The 20,627-nt window shown below is 45.3% G+C and overlaps 1 protein-coding gene across 4 annotated transcripts in view; it reads right to left on the bottom strand.

Moving 5' to 3' along the window:
- The window catches only part of CNOT6 (CCR4-NOT transcription complex subunit 6), an 85,402-nt gene extending 66,747 nt beyond the window's left edge, over nucleotides 1-18,655 (bottom strand). The window contains exon 1 of one of the 4 annotated variants that reach the window (XM_032158923.2): nucleotides 18,271-18,655. The gene's annotated coding sequence lies outside the window, so the exon portion shown is untranslated. The remainder of the gene's footprint in view (nucleotides 1-18,270) is intronic. The other 3 variants (XM_058440238.1, XM_058440237.1, XM_058440236.1) reach the window with 3 other exon arrangements.
- Between the last annotated feature and the right edge of the window lie 1,972 nt (nucleotides 18,656-20,627).

Genomic DNA, 20,627 nt, shown 5'->3' with positions numbered 1-20,627 from the left:
ACAAATCAGCAATAAAAAAAATTTTATGGACAATGAGAAGACATTTAATACTTACTTCATGTTTACATTAATGATTTGCGTGATGTTACTCTGACCAGGTATAAAAATGTGGTTTTTTGTTAAAAGGCTCTCAGACATTAAACTATTTATTTTAGTGGGCCAGATTTTCTTCAAGGGAAATGAGACTGAGTTACAGGCAATCTCAACTGACAAGATAACATCCTGAATTTTCCCAGCACTTTGGGGCTGGACATCTCTCTTTCCTTTTACTATGCTTTTCACATTTTCTTCTTCTCTATTCTTTATGCTTTACTTCTTTTCCCAACCCAAGGGCAACAGAGGAAAGGAAGGGAGGTAAGGAGGAAGAAATAAACTCATGTGCAGAAAGACTCTTTTTTTGAGTAATCAGGCTCCTTAGAGCCACTGTAAGTTAGGGCACATCTGAAAAGGCAGTGACACTAACCTTCATGCCAATCTACTTCCATTGAAGTTAATACAGACCCTCCTCATTTCTCAACTTCAACTATTACACATCCTCCCTACACTGCCATTGATTACCCTCCTCATATGCACCTGCTCATGCCACTCTCCTACTAAAACTTTAGATGGCCCTGCCTGCCTGCCTACATAAAGTCCAAACCTCAAAGTCCTCTACTACCTCAACTTAGCTAACTATTTTCTCACTTATCTCCAGCCTTTTGACACACGCTACCCTATAATGTCCTGATTAGAGGAAACCGAGTTCTAAGACTTTTTTTGAGACAAGGTCTTGCTGTCACCTAAGCTAGAGTGCAGTGGTGCAATCATAGGCTCCTGGGCTCAGGCACCACCACAGCCAGCTAATATTTTCTGTTTTTGTTTTTTTTTTTTTTTGTAGAGATGGGGGGGCATCACTGTGTTGCCCAGGCTAGTCTTGAACTCCTGGCCTCAAGGGATCCTCCTGCATCAGCCTCCCAAAGTGCTAGGTTTACAGACATGAGCCACTGCGTCCAGCCTAAAATATAAGTCTTTCAATACATGTTAATCTCTTTATCAAAGACAAACTTCATCCTAAACTCCTGAACTTTACCTTCATCCTAAACTCCTACTTTCTCTTCACAGGAATTCAGACGACATGTGACAGCCTCTGGAAGCCCTCCTCAACACGGGAACAAGTTCAGTACTCCCCACTCTGCATGCACACCATATGTTTACCACAGCATATGTCACCTCCAAACCGTTTGTATCTCCCAATGTCTTGTGTAATGCCTAGCAAATTACGCTAATGAACTGGTCTATTTTTTTCTTCACGACCAAAATCAGGTTTTCATAGAAAAAAAATCCAAAAGCAATTCAATACAGTGGAATCATGCTTTCTTAAGGAAGTTTTCTTTACACAATCATTTATTCAACAAATATTTACTAAGTACCTTCAATGTGACAAGCACTCTGCCAGGTACTATGAATAAAGAATAAATAAGAAATGCATGATCTTACAGCTTAAGCAACTAGAAAGCAAACAAAAACCTCACAACCATGCACTCACACTACAACTCTCTTATTTTTGCTACCACCACTCTAATTTAGGACTTTAATTCTCATTTCCTCAGCCATTACAATGGCCTCTTCTAATTGGTACTTATGCTTTTAGGATTACAACTAACCTAAATACCACTTAGATTATTCTTCCTAAAGCCAAGTCCTAATTACACTGCAAAATTCAGTAAAACAAGCTCTTTGTGAGGCCAACTTTTTCTTTCGAGATGGAGTTTTGCTCTTTTGCCCAGGCTGGAGTGCAGTGGCGCTATCTTGGCTCACTGCAACCTCTGCCTTCCAGCTTCAAGCGATTCTCCTGCCTCAGCCTCCCGAGTAGATGGGATTACAGGCGCCCGCCAACATGTGCGGCTAATTTTTGTATTTTTAGTAGAGACGGGGTTTCACCATGTTGGCCAGGCTGGTCTCGAACTCCTGACCTCATGATCCACCCGCTCTGGCCTCCCAAAGTGCTGGGATTACAGTGAAGCTGACTTCTGATTATAAAATCGAGAAGTTTCAGCCATATGGTGTGGTTTAAACCTGTAATCCCGACACATTTGAAGGCCGAGGCGGGAGGATCATTTGATTTCAAAACCAGCCTGGGCAACATAGGGAAATGCCTATCTCTACAAAAAATAAAAATAAGCCAGGCGCGGTGGCTCACGCCTGCAATCCCAGCACTTTGGGAGGCCGAGGCAGGCGGATCATGGTCAGGAGATCAAGACCATCTGGCTAACACGGTGAAACCCCGTCTCTATTAAAAATACAAAAAATTAGCCGGGCGTGGTGGTGGGCGCCTGTAGTCCCAGCTACTCGGGAGGCTGAGGCAGGAGAACGGTGTGAATCCGGGAGGCGGAGCTTGCAGTGAGCAGAGATCACGCCACTGCACTCCAGCCTGGGCAGCAGAGCGAGACTCCATCTCAAAAATAAATAAATAAATAAAATAAATAAATAGATATAAGGACCAGGCACGGTAGCTCTTACCTGTAATCCCAGCACTTTGGGAGGCGGAGGCAGGTAGATCACGAGGTTAGGAGTTCAAGACCAGCCTGGCCAATATGCTGAAACCCCGTCTCTACTAAAAAATACAAAGATTAGCTGGGCATGGTGGCACGTGCCTGTATCCCAGCTACTCTGAGAGTAGGGAGGCTGAGGCAGGAGAATCGCTTGAACCTGGGAGGCAGAGGTTGCAGTGAACGAGACTGTACCACTGACTCCAGGCTGGGTGACAGAGCAAGACTCTGTCTCAAAATAATAATAAAAAATAAAAAAAACAGTCAGGTGTGGTGGCACACCCCTGTGGTCTCAGCTACTCAGGAGGCTGAAGCGGGAAAATCGCTGGAGCCTGGGAGGTGGAGGCTGCAGTGAGCCTTGATTGTGCCACTGCACTCCAGTCTGAGCGACAGAGATCCTGCCTCAAAAAATAAATAAATGGCCGGGCGTGGTGGCTCACGCCTGTAATCCCAGCACCTTGGGAGGCCGAGGCGGGTGGATCACGAGGTCAGGAGATCGAGACCATCCTGGCTAACACGGTGAAACCCCGTGTCTACTAAAAATACAAAAAAGTTAGCCGGGCATTGGTGGCGGGCACCTGTAGTCCCAGCTACTCGGGAGACTGAGGCAGGAGAATGGCGTGAACCCGGGAGGCGGAGCTTGCAGTGAGCCGAGATCGCGCCACTGCACTCCAGCCTGGGCGACAGAGCAAGACTCCATCTCAAGTAAATAAATAAATGGCCAGGCGCAGTGGCTTACGCCTGTAATCCCAGCACTTTGGGAGGCCGAGACGGGCGGATCACCTGAGGTCGGGAGTTCGAGACCAGCCTGACCAATATGGAGAAACACTGTCTCTACTAAAAAATACAAAAATTAGCCGGACATGGTGGTGCATGCCTGTAATCCCAGCTACTCAGGAGGCTGAGGCAGGAGAATCGCTTGAACCCGGGAGGCGGAGGTTGCAGTGAGCAGGGATTGCGCCACTGCACTCCAGCCTGGCAACAGAGCAAGACTCTGTCTCAAAAATAAATAAATAAGAATAAAAATAATAATAAAATTTGAATGTTTAGCTGTAATGATTTCTGGTCCTATACCCACTTAAAATAATGATTCTATACCATCCCTTCTCTTCCCCTTTAAGATCTCTACTGCTGAGAAAAATTCAAACTCCACAGTTGAGAATTCAAAATATTCCACCTTTCCAGACTTCTGTCCCAATAATTCCTTCTATATCTTTTGATGCAACTGGCAGACAAACTGCCATCCTTCAGATATGCTCCACTCTTCCCTATCTCCAAGCATTTAGTGATAACCATTTTCACACTGAAATTCTATCCATAATTCAAGGTTAAGTTAAATGTTACCCCCCTCCTTCCCACCTAGCCTCCACAGTGGGTCTGCCCACAAGCTGTTTTCTCACAAAACCAGAACCATGAGTGCCTTACACAAAGCAAGATTAGACAAAACAATAATGAAGTTTTGCTGAGTATTCTTCAAAGACCATTCTGAAATCATTATTTTCACACATTACAGTGAGAAGAGAACTGAATGAAACTCTACAAATTTCAAAACGGATTAAGAGAAATGAGTTCCAAGCCACGCTTTTGATGAAAAGGGAAGAAGGAAAATAGTGATATGTTAAAAATGGAGCCAGGAGCAGTGGCATATGCCAGTAATCCTAGTTACTCAGCAGGCTGAGGTGGGAGGATTGCTTGAGCCCAGGAGTTCAAGGCCGGCCTGGGCAACAGAGAGACACCCTGTTGCTCAAAAAAATTTTTTTTAATTTTAAAATTGTTTTTTTTTTTTTTTTTCAGATACAGGGTCTCACTCTGTTGCCCAGGCTGGAGTGCAGTAGCACAACCATGGCTCACTGCAGCCTCAACCTCCCCAGGCTCAAGCGATCCTCCCATCTTAGCCTCCCAAGTAGCTGAACTACAGGTGCAGGCCACCACACCCAGTTAATTTTTTTTTTTTTTTTTGAGACAGAGTCTTGCTCTGTCACTCAGACTGGAGTGCAGTGGTGTGATCTCGGCTCACTGCAACCTCCGCCTCCCGGGTTCAAGTGATTCTCCTGTCTCAGCCTCCTGAGTAGCTGGGACTACAGGTGCATGCCACTGCACCCAGCTAATATTTTGTATTTTTAGTAGAGATGGGGTTTCACTGTGTTAGCCAGGATGGTCTCGATCTCCTGACCTCGTGATCCACCAGCCTCAGCCTCCCAAAGTGCTGGGATTACAGGCATAAGCCACCACGCCTGGCCTTTTTTTTTGTATTTTGTAGAGACAAGGTTTCGCCATGTTGCCCAGGCTGGTCTCGAACTCCTGGATTCAAGCGATTTCCCCACCTTGGCCTCCCGATGTGGTTGGATTATAGGCGAGAGCCACTGTGCCTACCTCCAAAAAAATTTAATTATATTTAAAAATGGAAAAGGAATTATCCAAAGAAAGGAAATTAAATTACAAACATATGCCAAAAAAATAACCTTCTTGTCTGGACACGGTGGCTCATGCCTGTAATCCCAACGCTTTGGGAGGCCGAGGCAGGCAGATCACCTGAGGTCAGGAGTTCGAGACCAGCCTGGCCAACATGGTGAAACCCCATCTCTACTAAAAGTATAAAAACTAGCCGGTCATGGTGGCAGGTGCCTGTAGTCCCAGCTACTCAGGAGACTGAGGCAGGAGAATAGCTTGAACCCGTGGGGTGGAGGTTGCAGTAAGCTGAGATGGCACCCCCCCACCCCCGGCCGGGGTGAAAGAGGGGAAGGGTCTCAAAAAAAAAAAAAAAAAAAAAAAAGTAACTGTCCTATTTTCCATTATCAAAAAATAAAAAGCCCCAAGCCACTACTCAAAAGACACTCACCCAAAAATTAGTCCCTCTTTGAATACAATCTAAATGTCAATTCATTTATAGGTACATTAAAAACTTTTAGATAATGAACATTTAAATGTCATATAAAGACAATAATTTAATAAATGCTATTTTTTAATACACATACTCTGGAATTTCAAATTACAATTATGACTGAGATGGCAGGCCTACCACATTCTTTAATATATTCGCCTGCTGTTTTTGCCAAGTGTATTATTTGAATTCTACAAATTAAAAATATGTGTCTGTGCCTCTAGTATAAACAAACCCACTTAGCTCCATTAGACTATGGGACTACAGTCACAAGCCTTTCTCACAGCCTCAATTCAGTTAAGGCACTTCTACTCTCACTTCAAACCCAAAATCTGCTGCCTCCCAATGTCATCACATTTGTTTCTTTCTCTTTCTACTCAGATTTCCTTCACATATTGGCCAATTAAAAGTTTACAGATAGAAGTCCTGGCTACTCGGAAGGCTGAGGTAGGAGGATAGGCTAAGCCCAGGAGTTTGAGGCTACAGCATGCTATGATTGCACCCGTGAATAGCCACTGTACTCCAGCCTGGGCAACACAGAAAAACACCATCTCTTAAAAAAAAAAAAAAGTTTACAGATGATAAACCCCATTTAGGAGCTGTCCTTAGTGGCAAATGTCTATCATTAGTCTTTCCTTGTGGGAAATCAAACAAAAAACAGCAACAACAAAAAGCTTCTGCAAAAGATAACTACTCTTGTCTAACAGGCAAAACTTAAATCGTAACTACCCATTTTGAGACTACTACTATAAATTGCTGATGATATTATCGCAGGTATCTTGGTATTAGAACCCTGTGATAATCTCCCAAAACAAACCATATGAATTGCATAGGAGGAATTTAACAAAGAGAAGCTAGCCAAAAAAAAACAAACCAAGGTATCAAAAAGGTCTTACTAGGCCACGGTAGGAGGAGGATCACTTGAGCCCAGGAGTTCAAGACTGGGCAGCGCAGGGAGGAGATCCTGTCTCTACGTAAAAATAAAAAATTAGGCTGGGTGTGGTGGCTCATGCCTGTAATCCCAGCACCTTGGGAGGCCAAGGCAAGTGGATCACCTGAGGTCAGGAATTACACCAACATGAAGAAACCCCATCTCTACTAAATACAAAAAAAAAAAAAAAAATCAGCCGGGCGTGGTGGCATATGCCTGTAATCTCAACTACTTGGGAGGCTGTAATCTCAACTACCTGAACCCACAGGCAGAGGTTGCAATGAGACAAGAATCTGCCATTGCACTCCAGCCTGGGCAACAAGAGCGAAACTCCATCTCAAAAAAACAAAAGCAAAAACAAAAAAAATCAGGGCCAGGTGTAGTGGCTCACAACTGTAATCCCAGCACTTTGGGAAGCCAAGGCCGGCAGATCATTTGAGCCCAGGAGTTCAAGACCAGTAACATGGCAAAACCTGGTCTGTAGAAAAAAATACCAAAATTAACCAGGTGTGGTGGCATGCCCCTGTAGTTCCAGCTACTTGGGAGCCTGAGGCGGGAGGATGGCTTGAGCCCAAGAGGTGGAAGTTGCAGAGAGCCAAGATCGCACCACTGCACTCCAGTCTGGGTGACAGAACCAGACCTGGTCTCAAAATAAAAAAATAAAAATAAAACAAAATAGGCCAGGCGTGGTGGCTCACACCTGTAATCACAGTACTTTGGGAGGCCAATGCAGGTGGATCACGAGGTCAGGGGTTTGAGACCAGCCTGATCAATATGGTGAAACCCGTCTCTACCAAAAATACAAAAATTAGCTGAGCATGGTGGTACGTGCCTGTAGTCTCAGCTACTCGGGAGGCTGAGGCAGGAGAATCGCTTGGACCCAGGAAGCAAGGGTTGCAGCGAGCCAGGATCACGCCACTGCACTCCAGCCTGGGCGACAGAGCAAGACTCCCTCTCAAAAAATAATAATAATAATAATAATAAAATAAATTAATTAATTAAAATGAGATACATTAGCTGGGCATGTTGGCACACACCTGTAGTTCCAGCTACTTCGGAGAATGAAGTGGAAAGATTGCTTGAGCTGTAGAGATTGAGGTTGCAGTGAGCCATGACGGCACCTGTGCACTCTAGCCTGGGTGACCGTGAGACCTTGCCTTGAAAAAATAAAAACATAAAATAAAAAACTTTACTAGGCTGGGCATGGTGACTCACGCCTGTAATCCCAGCACTTTGGGAGGCTGAGGCAGGTGGATCACAAGGTCAGGAGATCGAGACCATCCTGGCTAACACAGTGAAACCCCGTCTCTACTAAAAATACAAAAATTAGCTGGTCATGGTGGCGGGCACCTGTAGTCCCAGCCACTCAGGAGGCTGAGGCAGGAGAATCGCTTGAGTCTGGGTAGCAGAAGTTGCAGTGAGCTGAGATCACGCCACTGCACTCCAGCCTGGGTGAGAGAGCGAGACTCCATCTCATACTAAAAAAACAAATTATCATCTTGGTCTTCAACCCTGCCCTTTCTCCTATGCTTACTACCCAGATTTCCAAGCCAAAAATATGAGTATATCCTTGACCCTTCCTCACCTAATCACAGCCTTCATATCCAGTCTCCAACTGTAGCCCATTTTACTTCCTAAATCTCTCATCCACTCTGCCTTAATTCCCTCAGCTCTTACCTGAGCTATTCAACAGTCTCAGACCCATGCTCTTTCTTCCACCATTCTCCCCATCTCTAACCCATCCTAGATACTGTCTGATATGGTCTGGGTCTGTGTTCCTACCCAAATTTCATGTCAAATTGTATCCCCAATGTTGGAGGTGGGGCCTAGCGGGAGGTGACTGGATCATAGGGGTGGCTTTTCCCCTTTGGTGCTGTCTCAGAAAGTGAGTTATTGCAAGATCTGGTTGTTTAAAAGTGTGTAGCATCTCCACCCCAACTTCCTCCAGCTCTGGCCATGTGAAGACTCTTGCTTCCCCTTCACCTTCCTCCATGGTTTTAAGTTTCCTGAGGCCTCCCCAGCCACATTTCCTGCACAGCCTGTGGAACCATGAGCCAATTAAACCCCTTTTCTTCATAAATTACCTAATCTCAGGCATTTCTTTACAGCAGTGCAAGAATGTACTAAATATACTGTCTAAAGTGACAGTCCTAGAAACACAAGTACATCGTGTTCCTAAAACTGTATCTTTTGTTTTGTTTTTAAAATGAAGTCTCACTCTTGTCGCCCAGGCTTGAGTGCAGTGGCATGACCTCGATTCACTGCAACCTCTGCCTCCCGAGTTCAAGTGATTCTCCTGCCTCAGCCTCTAGACTAGCTGGGATTACAGGCACCCACCACCATGCCTGGCTAATGTTTTTGTATTTTTAGTAGAGACGGGGTTTCATCATGTTGGCCAGGCTGGTCTCGAACTCCTGACCTTAGGTGATCTGCCCACCTGGGCCTCCCAATGTGTTGGGATTACAGGCATGAACCACTATACCGGGCCCCTAAAACTGTATCTTGTTCATCTCAATACGCTTGGAAACAGGAAACCCAGGCTCATTTACAAAACAAGTAAGTTGAGTTTGACTTGATCTCTGCATACGTCGTTAGTATCATCTTGGATCTCCCTAATTCCCACTTACCCCTCACAAACCTTCATGCCTCAGCAATGCTACGTCTTCTGCCTGAAATGCCCCAGACACCAAAAGGCCCCTAGTCATCCTTCAAATGCCAACTCAGACATTCAACTTTAAAAGGTCCATTACAACCTTCTTCCATATCCCTCCCAAACACAGAAGTTTACTGTTTCCAGCACTGAGCCATGCTAAACCTCGAAAACATGTCTACTGTTGTATTCATTAACCCTGCCTTAGTATTTTTTTATCTCACATTCTGTAACACAGGCTTCTTCCATTTACATATCTTAAATATTTTTATAACTCCAGAGCTTGGCAAATACTCAGGTAATGCTTATATGAATTCAAAGGGAGAAGCCATGATAGTATAAAAGCAAACATTTTGTAAGTGCAAAAGAAGCCTTAAAAGCAGTGCCTATCTTACTAGGAAAAAGGAAAACTATTATCTAAAAGGCAAAATCTAGAGAAAACAGAAAGGACTTTAATATCCAAGGGAACTAAGAATACTAGTTCTGGGATAGCCTGAGGTAAGAAGCAAGGGGACAAACTTAAAGGTTAAACTATATAAAATCTATCTTAGTGACACGCTATGGCAAAATAAGAGCAAATGTCAAACAGGTAGGTGTAATGGCAAAAGTGTGTTGGGCACCCATGTGCCATGCACTGCACTAGGCATACAGCAGCCAACTATTCTGTGAGCACTCATTACCTGCCAGGTCTATCCAGCACTTTACATGCATTATCTCATTTAACCCTCAGTACTCTTGTAAGCAGACACTATTATAATCCTTATATAAAGAAAGAAGGTCCAGAGAATAAGTAACGTTCCTGAGGTCACAGGGATACCAAATGGCACAACTGTTATTTTCACCCAAGTGTGATTCAAGTTTGTACTTTCAACTACTATGCAATAATTTACCTATGTGACCTCGACCATTTCCTGGCTTGAAATGATGGGCTTACAATCATCTCTAATGCCTCAATTTCATCACTTATAAATTGGTGGTATCTATGTCACAATTTTGGAGTGAGGATTAAATGAGATACATGTAAAGCAGCAGAGCCCACTGCACCACTGGCATTCAATATTATTTTTTTCTTCAGTGGTTATGAACCCCTAAATCTTTGAGTTTCTATAGTTTCCATAAAACTAAAAAAAAATGACAGTTCTTTAGTCTATAAACTATAGTTTTCATTGTCATAATCTTAGATTAACAAAGGAAACTACTGGTCTAAAACACGGCAGTTAGCTTCATCAAACATTGTTTTATGATGCTGAAGTGTTTACTTAACAATACATAACCTTACAGAAGAAAAATATTTGCCTCCCAAAAGGATGAGTGCAATACAATTTTTGATTTAACTTAGTCAAGTCGTATCTTCATCTCTGTTTGGTCTTTAATTAGGAGAGATTACTAACACATCTATCTCCCTATAATCAAAATCTGCCTAATAAAACTACATACAACCACTCAATGTACCTAGAGAATCACCAGTAATACTCTGGATTTGGATATACAGAGCCACTGGCTAATTTATTAAGTCTCTATGTGTTTGTAGCAATAACTTGGAAAGAAAATGACCATGTCTAATGATTTCCTCTGTTTTACACTTAAAACCGCATCAAATATTTAACCAAAGTTTGGGAAATGGAGCACAACATAAGTGCAAACCTAGCATAGGGCATAAGAAAGCAAATCTTATTCTTCTAGTAACCGAAGGCTGAAAATTGTAATACTATGAGTTTACATCAGATAATCTCTACCGCTAATGAGGAAGAGTTCCTTTCATTGTTTTTGAAATCACATAAAATTCCACAGGCAAAACAATTTTGTGTGACCAAATAAAAATGCAATCATTTCAACCAACAGATCAGGGGAACGTCTGGAAAACATACATGAAATATATATTATAAATTTATTTCCTAAATTTTGGACTTAAGGAAACAAAGCTGGTGACTAACACATGTGCCTACCTGCTCTCGACCCTGTCTCCTCTTTAAACTATTACCCTTCTTTCCTTCTCTTCTAGTTTAAATTTTTCCAAATAGTAGTCTATATAACCTTCTTCATCTTAACCTCCCATTTGCTCCTCCGCCCAATCTACTATCTGACTTATGTATGCCCTGGTCTCATAAAAATTTTCCCTGCGTTCATTCCCCCACCTGCCAAATCCTATCAACCCATTTCCAGATCTCATCCCACCCTCAACCTGGGCACAATGATCACTACTGAAAACTCCTTCTTTCTTGGCACTATGATCTCTCTTGGCATCTGTAGCATTACTCTCTCCTGTTCTGCCCTTGTCTCTTTAACCATTTCAATCCTGTCCAAAACAAAGTATTAGCTGTTCCTTAGGGTTCCCTTAGTCCTCTCCTCTTGTGGTCCATAAGTTTCACACTTGCCTATGTGCATACTTTCATTCCCTTCAGCAGAGTCCATAATTCTTAAGTGATTCTCAAATGGGGATCTTACCTCTGTCAAAAGGGTGAAAAACATTTGTTCACATACTCTTCCTAAGTAATCCCCTTACTTCCAATGCCACCTATACAATGACAAAATCTATCAAACCCCCAACCACTCACTGGTCCAGACATCTGTTAGACATATCCACCTAAGTATCCAGGAGGTATGTCAAACTTAACAGGATCGAAAATCAAACTATTCTACTTTCCTTGTCCAAATCTGTTCTTCTATTTCCCAAGTTAAATTATACCAACAGTTCTCCAAGCTAAACAAGTTCTGAATCATACTCAACTCTTTCCTATTTTTATAGCTCATGGCTAGTCTGTCCCTAATTCTGGTATCCTGTGCTTTTCTATCCCCTACGCTGATGTATTTGAGCTCTCACAGGACGTAAATGAACTCTAACTCCTTTAATCCAGCTTCTACATTTTCATTATGTGCCTCCTGAAAAAGTATGTTACATGAACCATTTGCTTACCCATATCCACCTAAACTCTCACTGGATTTCTATCATACACAGGAAATCCCAACACTTTATGAAAAACCCTACAACTATTCGCAAGCTGTTTCTGACCACTCTTCCTGTCCCTCTCATCCCTGTGTCTTATGCTCCACAGCCCATGTTGTTCCCAATGTGCTCTTCCTTCTCCCTGTTCTACTCAACCTAACAAATCCCTATTCGTCCTTTAACACCCAGCTTAAAGACCTCTGAGATGACTCTCTGGGTTTTCCAAGCAGAATGACTTTCTCCTTCCTTAGCATACCCAAAATGCTTTGTGCTTTCTTAATTATCGTATAACCCGGTGAGTATTCTATTGGTTCATCTGTCTTTCTCCACAACACTATAAACCTACTTGGGACAAAAGACTGCAAGCCCCACACAGGTAGCATGGAACCTGACACATAGGTTGTTCGACAAGTATTTTTGAAACTGAATTATAGTACTATTTAAAAATAGTATTAAACAAGTATAATCAACTATAAAACCTGTTTTGAAAATATGAATTTGAATTAGCCGGGCGTGATGGCAGGTGCCTGTAGTCCCAGCTACTCAGGAGGCTGAGGCAGGAGAATGGCGTGAACCCGGGAGGTGGAGCTTGCAGTGAGCCTAGATGGCGCCACTGCACTCTAGCCTGGGCCACAGAGTGAGACCCTGTCTCAAAAAAAAAAAAAAGAAAGAAAGAAAGAAAGAAACGAAAAAGAAAACTTGAATTCGGCCAGGTGCAGTGGCTCACACCTATAATCCTAGCACTTTGGGAGGCCAACGTGGGAGGACTAATTGAGCCTAGAAGTGTGAGACCAAACTGAGCAATGTAGAGAGACCTCATGTCTACTAACAATAAGAAAAATCAGCCAGGTGTGATGGCACACACCTGTGATACCAGGTACTCAGGAGGCTCGCGTGAACCTGGGTGGTCAAGGCTGCAGCAAGTCATCATCACTCCAGCCTGGGTGACACAGAGTGAGACCCTGTCAAGAAAGCAAAGGAAAAGGAAAAGAAAAAAAAAGGAAAAGGTGACTTTGTTCCAGTGTGATTGATACACAAATTAGAAAACAATTTGAGCACAATCCATATTTCCTGTTTATGTGCTATTCTGTCACATAAACACTAGATGAAGGGAGAAAGCCTGCACCCAGTCGAACTGAACTGTGTAGAAATACATGAAACACACTTCAAACACCTACCAGCTAAGTCAGTTCACTGTGTTAAGAACCACACCTATTAGCTTCTGGTGTTACAACCTTCCATCCGATTATAGGTAATTCTTCTACCACTTCGCAGTAACTCACCAGCAGCAACCTTTCTGACATCCCTTTCCACAAGCAAACCAGGGATTCTTCAAGGCAAAATGCCACATTTATTATAGTATCTATATATTTCTTAACCATTCAACATGTGTAAAACTGTTCTATCATTTTTACCAGGTTCCTTTTTTAAATGTGACACTGATAAAGCTTTAGAGTGTTGTACCCCAACCCCATTTGTAAGTCATTTCTACTGCACAATTCTGCAAAGCAGTGATTTTTAGGAACCTGTATGTTGCTTTACAGCAGAATTGACTGTATAAATTAACAGTTGTATGAGTTCTTAGACCTTAAGCTAGTCTCACTATTCTAATTCCAATAATTTACTAGAGAGAAAACTGCCTTCCCCCCAAAATTTCACAAAATGTTTACAACCCATATCCTAGCAAACCATCAGGATACTGGTAACTTTTTAAGCTTGGTGGCTTTGATTTCAAGTGGACATAGGGTTGAATTTTCCAGCTTAAGGTCTATAGCCTGCCCAAGCCTAACTCAGAAGGTAAGTATTCTCAACACCTGAACTTTCATGAGTACCATTTTATGCCTTTCATTGTTTTGACTGCTTTTAACTTCTTCCAAAACATACTGACACTTTGATTTTAAATGACCCTGTATTATAGAGCAACTGGGCACAGCCCTAAAGTCCCTTAAGGGACCACAGACCCAGGAGACACCATATCCAAGTTAAAAATAGATCCAGGCCGGGCACGGTGGCTCACGCCTGTAATCCCAACACTTTGGGAGGCCAAGGCAGGCAGATCACTTGAGGTTAGGAGTTTGAAACCAGCCTGGCCAACATGGTGAAACCCTGCCTCTACTAAAAATACAAAAAAATTAGTCGGCGTGGTGGCAGGAGCCTGTAATCCCAGCTACTCCGGAGACTGAAGCAGGAGAATGGCTTGAACCCAGGAGGCGGAGGTTGCAGTGGGCCGAGATCGCGCCACTGCACTCCAAGCGAGCCTTCATCTCAAAAAAAATAAAAAATAAAAAATAAAAAAAATAAAAATAAAAAATAAAAAAAGAAAAAAAAGAAAAAAACAGATTCAAAGTCACTAACTCCATACTATCTCAAATATATACTTGTAGGGCCTCCACTCTATTCTCCACAGGGATGCCAAAGTGACCTCTGAATCACCTTGCTCCTCTGCTAAAAATATTTTGGCTCTCTCTTCTGCTGTAAGATAAAGGTATAAACTTCACTTTTAGCTTAGCATGGTCCTTCAAAATCTAGACCAGACACACCTTTGCAGGCTCATCTCGAGTCATTCCCACTGTTCCAGTAACACCTTATCACTAGCCTTACCCTAACATTTGACACCTCAGTGCACCCACAGTTCCTTCTGTTTGACACGACTCCCTCTCCCCAGTTTGGCAAATTCCTATTCAGCGTTATTTTCCGTAAACTGCCCCCACACCCTCCACAAGTTTAATTATTCTCTATTGTGTTCTCCCACAGCCCTCTGTGCACCTATTGAGCCTATACACTACGAGAAGGCAAAATCGGAGTATTATTTGTCTTTGAATTCTCAGTGTTAAAACACTATGGCCAGTACATACCTTAACATGTAACTTAAGTTACCAAGAAAATATAAATGGATGAAGGAGGTGAAGACCAGAAAAGGGTAAAGTGGAGACAGCCCAAATGAGTCCCCATCTTGGATCAAATAACCCCCCACCTCGCTAATTACTTATTCAAGTACCAAAATACAGTGCATTCCATTATACCCTAATGCACCCCAGCTATGCATACAGCATATGTTCACAGTTTATTCAGCATTTTTTTTTTTTTTGAGACGGAGTTTCACTCTTTTTGCCCAGGCTGGAGTGCAATGGCGTGCTCTCGGCTCACTGCAGGCTCTGCCTCCCAGGTTCAAGCGATTCTCCTGCCTCAGTCTCCCGAGTAGCTGGGATTACAGGCATGTGCCACCACGCCTGGCTAATTTTGTATTTTTAGTAGAGACAGGGTTTCTCCATGTTGGTCAGGCTGGTCTCGAACTCCTAACCTCAGGTGATCCTCCCGCCTTGGCCTCCCAAAGTGCTGAGATTAAAGGCATGAGCCACCGCGCCCAGTCTCAGCAATTCTTAATTTCACGTACACTTTGTTATAAATGACTGTATGAGTAATGGGTATAAAGATATCTACATATCCAACTCTTTGGTTTTCCCAGTAAAACATACACTTTTAGCTGAGCCTATTAGGACTTTTCCAAAGTAGTAAATGCTTTCAAGCAGAGCTTCCCAAACCAGTGGACCTTGCATATGGGAATGGGTTCTAACTGTGCTGAACATATGGATCCCTGACCCCTAGTGGCCCGAATACAGCTGTGGGCTGCCTTAAACATTTATTCCAATATGTCTTACATACATTATCCTTTTCTGTTGCACTATGAAAAAGGTCTATGCTTTAAATAATATAAGAAGGCAAATACAGGTACTGGAATGTCTAAGCATTAACCAAAATGCATTTTTTTTTTTTTTGAGATGGAGTTTCACTCTTGTCGCCCAGGGTGGAGTGCAGTGGCGTGATCCGGGCTCACTGCAATCTCTGCCTCCCAGGTTCAAGCAATTCTCCCACCTCAGCCTACTGAATAGCTGGGATTACAGGCATGCACCACCACACCTGGCTAATTTTGTATTTTTAGTAGAGACAGGGTTTCACCATATTGGCCACGCTGGTCTCGAACTCCTGACCTCAGGTGATCCACCCATCTCAGCCTCCGAAAGTGCTGGGATTACAGGTGTGAGTCACCGCGCCTGGCATAAAATGCATACTTTTAAACTACAGGCACAGTGGGCAAATTCCTACAATGCCTTTACACATTTGTAGTTAGGACCAAGTTCTATAAACCAACCTTATGTCTGCTCAAAAGTTAAGTTTGAAATTTCCCAATAATTGTAGTTTTACTTTGCCAACAACATTTAAGAAACCTGAAAATACCTACAAATTGAACAGGCATTCAAAAGGAGCCGCTTGGGCTGCATCACCACTATCAAGACACTATGGAAATTATCTAATGACTGACTTTCAGAGAAAATCTTCAGTCTCACAAGAAAATCTGTCTTTTGTCACCATTTTTAAAAACTGATCAAGACAAGGTCTCACTAAGTTGTGACAGTTATCACAGACTTTATATATGTTACTTTACATTTTTCTGAGACAGGGTTTTGCTGGTCTCAAACACCTGGGGTGAAGCCATTCTCCTTCCTCAGCCTCTCAAAGTGCTGGGATTACACGGTGAGCCACCCTGCCTGGCAATTACATAATCTTTTTTGATCATTTCATTAAGCATCTCGTTCACCTACTGAGAAGTGACCTGAAATAACTTCTAACCATTAAAATACCCTCTACCCTCCCAAAAGAACAACCTCTAGCAACTAGGTCACACACTCATGTGCTCTCACACGCACACAAACCCGGTCCTTTCCCTCGTAACTACAGTATCATGGGCAAGTCACCTCCACCTAGGAAGGTCTGTTTTCTCATTAGCAGCTGTTCACATATTTTGTTTAAAGCAAAATACCTGGAGTAGATCACAGATCTAAAGACATTAAGCAATTTTTATTCTAAATTTTACTCTAAAAGTCATCACATTCTAAAGACTGCGATGGCCAGGCATGTTGGCTCATGCCTGTAATTGCAGCACTTTGGGAGGCCAAGGAAGGAAGATCGCTTGAGCCCTGGAGTTGGAGACCAGCCAGGGCAACAAAGCAAGACTCTACAAAAAATTAAAAAATTAGCCGTGGTGGTGTCTGCCGGTAGTCCTAGCTAGTCAGGAGGATGAGGCAGAAGGATCGCTTGAACCCAGGAGGCGAAGGCTGCAGTGAGCCGAGAACTGTGCCACTGCACTCCAGCCTGGGTGACAGAATGAGATCCTGTCTCAAGAACGATAAATAAATTAAATAAAGACTGTGATAAATGTCTTCACAGCAATTCCCCAAAAATGCCTTTACGCCCTTTTGATCAATGGCCCACGTCCACTCCTACAGTCTACAAATCTGGAGTGGTAAGTTCCAGTATATTGTAAAAAATACAAAGTGCTACTACACACCATTTTATTTTTCAGTTACTGATATTCACTCTCTTCCTCTCCAAAGTGAAATTCCCAGATACAAGTAGGCAAGAAGATTCAGCACTAACAATGGGACAATCCACCTGGAAAACAGGTAAGTATGGGAACTCAAATTCAAGCAGATTAACTAAAACACGTCAGCTTAACACAGTAACAACAAATCCAAGGAGGTCAAGCGAGATGACCATTCACCATGTTGTCAATGGCAATAACAGTTAAAAACAGAAGGCTACAGGTGTTGGCTAGCAGGCTCTTCGGGGAAGGTGAAGGAGGTAAAGAGTCAAAGGAAGTTTCCAAAGAAAACGATTAGTGTTGAAAAACAAAAAGGAGGGATGCAATTTGGGTTACCAGAGAAAACTTCCTCTAGAAACCAGTACAATCTCCGAATCCTTCGCAATGCTATAAAATAAGTATCTTCACTGCATGCCAAGTGCTTCTTTAACCTGTAATCCATCCCGTCCTCTCCCTCAAAATCTGCGTTAAACTGAATTTTAAAAACATTTTAGGGGAGGGGATAAGCAGTTGGTTCCCCGCTTGACATTAACTGCGGCCAGGGAGTGCGAAGTTCCACACTCCACACAGCGCGCCACCCACAGAGTCGCTCCTCAAAAGTTGCCACCCATCTCGGCCACGAGTCCCGGGACACGGACTCGCCTCCTCCGGTGACGGCAGCCGGGACCGGCCGGGATCCGGGAGCCCAGCGCCGGCCCCCTCCCCTCTGCGCGCCGCCGCCGCCGCCGTCAATCAACGCCCCCCTCCCAGGGACTCGGCACGGGGGCGCGGCCCGGGGCGGGGCGGGATCGCGGCGCGTCGAGGGGGCCCCCAACAGCAGCCAGCTTGCGGAGCAGCGGGACCGCTGCCCACGAAACCAAAGTTGCCCGCGACCTAGCCCGGCCGACGGGGGCGGTCCGTGCGCGGCCGGAGAGAGGAGCGGCGCCCCGACCGGGCCTCCGGCCTGCCTCGCTCACCTCTCGGGGTGCGCCGCCTTCCTCCGCCGCTGCCGCCTCCTCCTCCCTGTGAGTGCAGCGGGGTCTGACCTGTGGAACCACCATACCAGTCCCGCCCGCTGCTGCAGCGCCGCCACCGCCGCCGCTCCTCTGCCGCCTTAGTCGCTGCTCTTTGTTCCCCCTCCGAGAGCCACTGCTTCAGCTGCCCGCCTCAGCCGCCCCGACGGGCCGCCACTACGCCCTCCCGCCCTCTCGGCCCCCGGCCTCGCCCTCCTCGCTGCGCCCGCCGCTGCCTTCGCCTCCGCGCCGCCGTCGCCGCCGCCACCGACGCCGACGCCTCCTCCTCCGCGCCCCCCTCGTTTTCATTGAAAGCAAACAAGCATCATGGCGGCGGCCGCCGTCCCTCAGCCAGCGAGCGCCCGGACCGCCGCCGGCACTCCAACATCCCGGCCGCTCATTGGCCGCCGTCGCCGGGCACAACCATCCGGCCTTCGGCGCGGGGGTCGCTCCGGCACGCCGCTGCCCAGGCCCCGCCCCCTCACCCCCGCGCTGGGGAGCGGTGGCCCGGTCCGGCGCGCTGCGGCCCCTGCCTCGCTGCCTGCCGCTCGCCCTCCCTCTTTGCATCCATCCATCGTCTCCTTCTGTTCGCGCTCTCCTCGCTCCTTTCCTGCCTTGGCACTTCTGTTTTCTCCTCTCCTTAGCGCTCCTCCATTTTTCATGTACTTTTTCCGCATCAGGTTGTCCACTTTTTTTTTTTTTTGAGACGGAGTCTCGCTCTGTCGCCCAGGCTGGAGTGCAGTGGTGCGATCTCGGCTCACGGCAAGCTCCGCCTCCCGGGTTCACGCCATCCACCTGCCTCGGCCTTCCAGAGTGCTGGGATTACAGGCGTGAGCCACCGCGCCCGGCCGGGTTGTCCACTTTTATCTCCTCTTTTCCTTGATCCTCCTCCCCTTTTTTTCTCCTCTTCCTTCTCCTTAAGCCTTCGCCTGTCAATCACGTCGAAACACAAGTATTTGACTGGAGCCAGTATCTTGATCTGCCTAAAGGACAAGACATTCAATCGTGAACAGTCGAATATTATTCCTTCCTCAATTATACAGAAAAAGAGTAAGTTAACATACCGCTTCAGTCCATTAATGGCAATTCATTCCAGTACATTAATGGACAGTTTTGGTGCTGGGGTCCTAGCCTGGGTAACGGACAGCAGCTGCCGTGCTCCAAGCTCAAAAGGTGTTCAGGGCAAACTGGTGATTGAAGGTGAGTAGAGAAATGACTGGGCTGATTCGTGATGCTTACATCAGGAAATATTAGTTGACTGATGGTCAGGGCACAGAGATGAATCAGACCCCACCCAGCCCTGAGTAAGCTCACAGTCTAGGGGCAAGAATAACACCCAACAGACTTAATATTGGAGGTATATTCGTCGGGCGCGGTGGCTCACGCCTGTAATCCCAGCACTTTGGGAGGCCCAGGAGGGGGCAGATCACTTGAGGTCGGGAGTTGGAAAACAGCCTGACCAACATGGTGAAACCCCGTCCCTACTAAAAAGACAAAAAATTAGCCGGGTCTGGTGGCTTGCGCCTGTAATCCCAGCTACTCGGGAGGCTGAGGCAGGCAGGAGAACCGCTTGAACCTGGGAGGCAGAGGTTGTGGTGAGCCGAGATCGCACCATTGCACTCAGGCCTGGGCAACAAGAGCGAAACCCTGTCTCAAAAAAAAAAAAAAAAAAGAATAATAATTCGAGGTATATGCTGAAGGGTATGGCGTGAAGGAAAAGGAATAGCTGCCTGCCCACCTATGTGGCAAACTAGGATAGGCTGTTAACTGCTTCCTGGAAAATCAACCCTGAAGAAATGAGAGTGAGACAGGTTCCAGGAACTCACAGTAGCAACAAACCAAGGCTTCTGATTCAGCCAAGGCTGTTGAGAGCTGGGGATGTGGGAAATGGGTTGCTGTTGCCTGGGGTGGAGGAGACGTGGCTGGAAGGGCAAGGAAAGGATGAGGGACAAAAGCTGTTCAGAGGTCAAGATGATCCCCCTCTCCCCAGCACCGCCTTGGGATGGTCATTGCTTGGCACTGCCATGACATCAATAGTGACAGCCCAGGCCTCTAGGGCCATAGGACACTGGGCAAAGACAGGGCAGTGCAGAAGCCCAGGAGTCAGGAAGAACACATGCAGACCCGCAAGCTGCCTATGGCCATCCCTCCACAACCTCCTCCTGTGCAGCAGGGAGTCGTGCAGCCCTGTGCTGTACAGAGCATCCCAGGCTGAGGGGCCAATGGGACAGACACCCTGCAGGGCCTCTCCTCCATGTGTGGGTGCCCTGGCCGTCTGTGCTCCAGCCTGGGTGCCTTTTTGTAATTTGTATGGCCAGAGG

Source organism: Hylobates moloch, unplaced genomic scaffold (assembly GCF_009828535.3).
Source record: "Hylobates moloch isolate HMO894 unplaced genomic scaffold, HMol_V3 SCAFFOLD_6, whole genome shotgun sequence".
In the NCBI taxonomy this organism is placed as follows: domain Eukaryota; kingdom Metazoa; phylum Chordata; class Mammalia; order Primates; family Hylobatidae; genus Hylobates; species Hylobates moloch.
The sequence above is the reverse complement of the archived record's forward strand: the minus strand, read 5'-3'. Positions and strand labels throughout refer to the sequence as shown.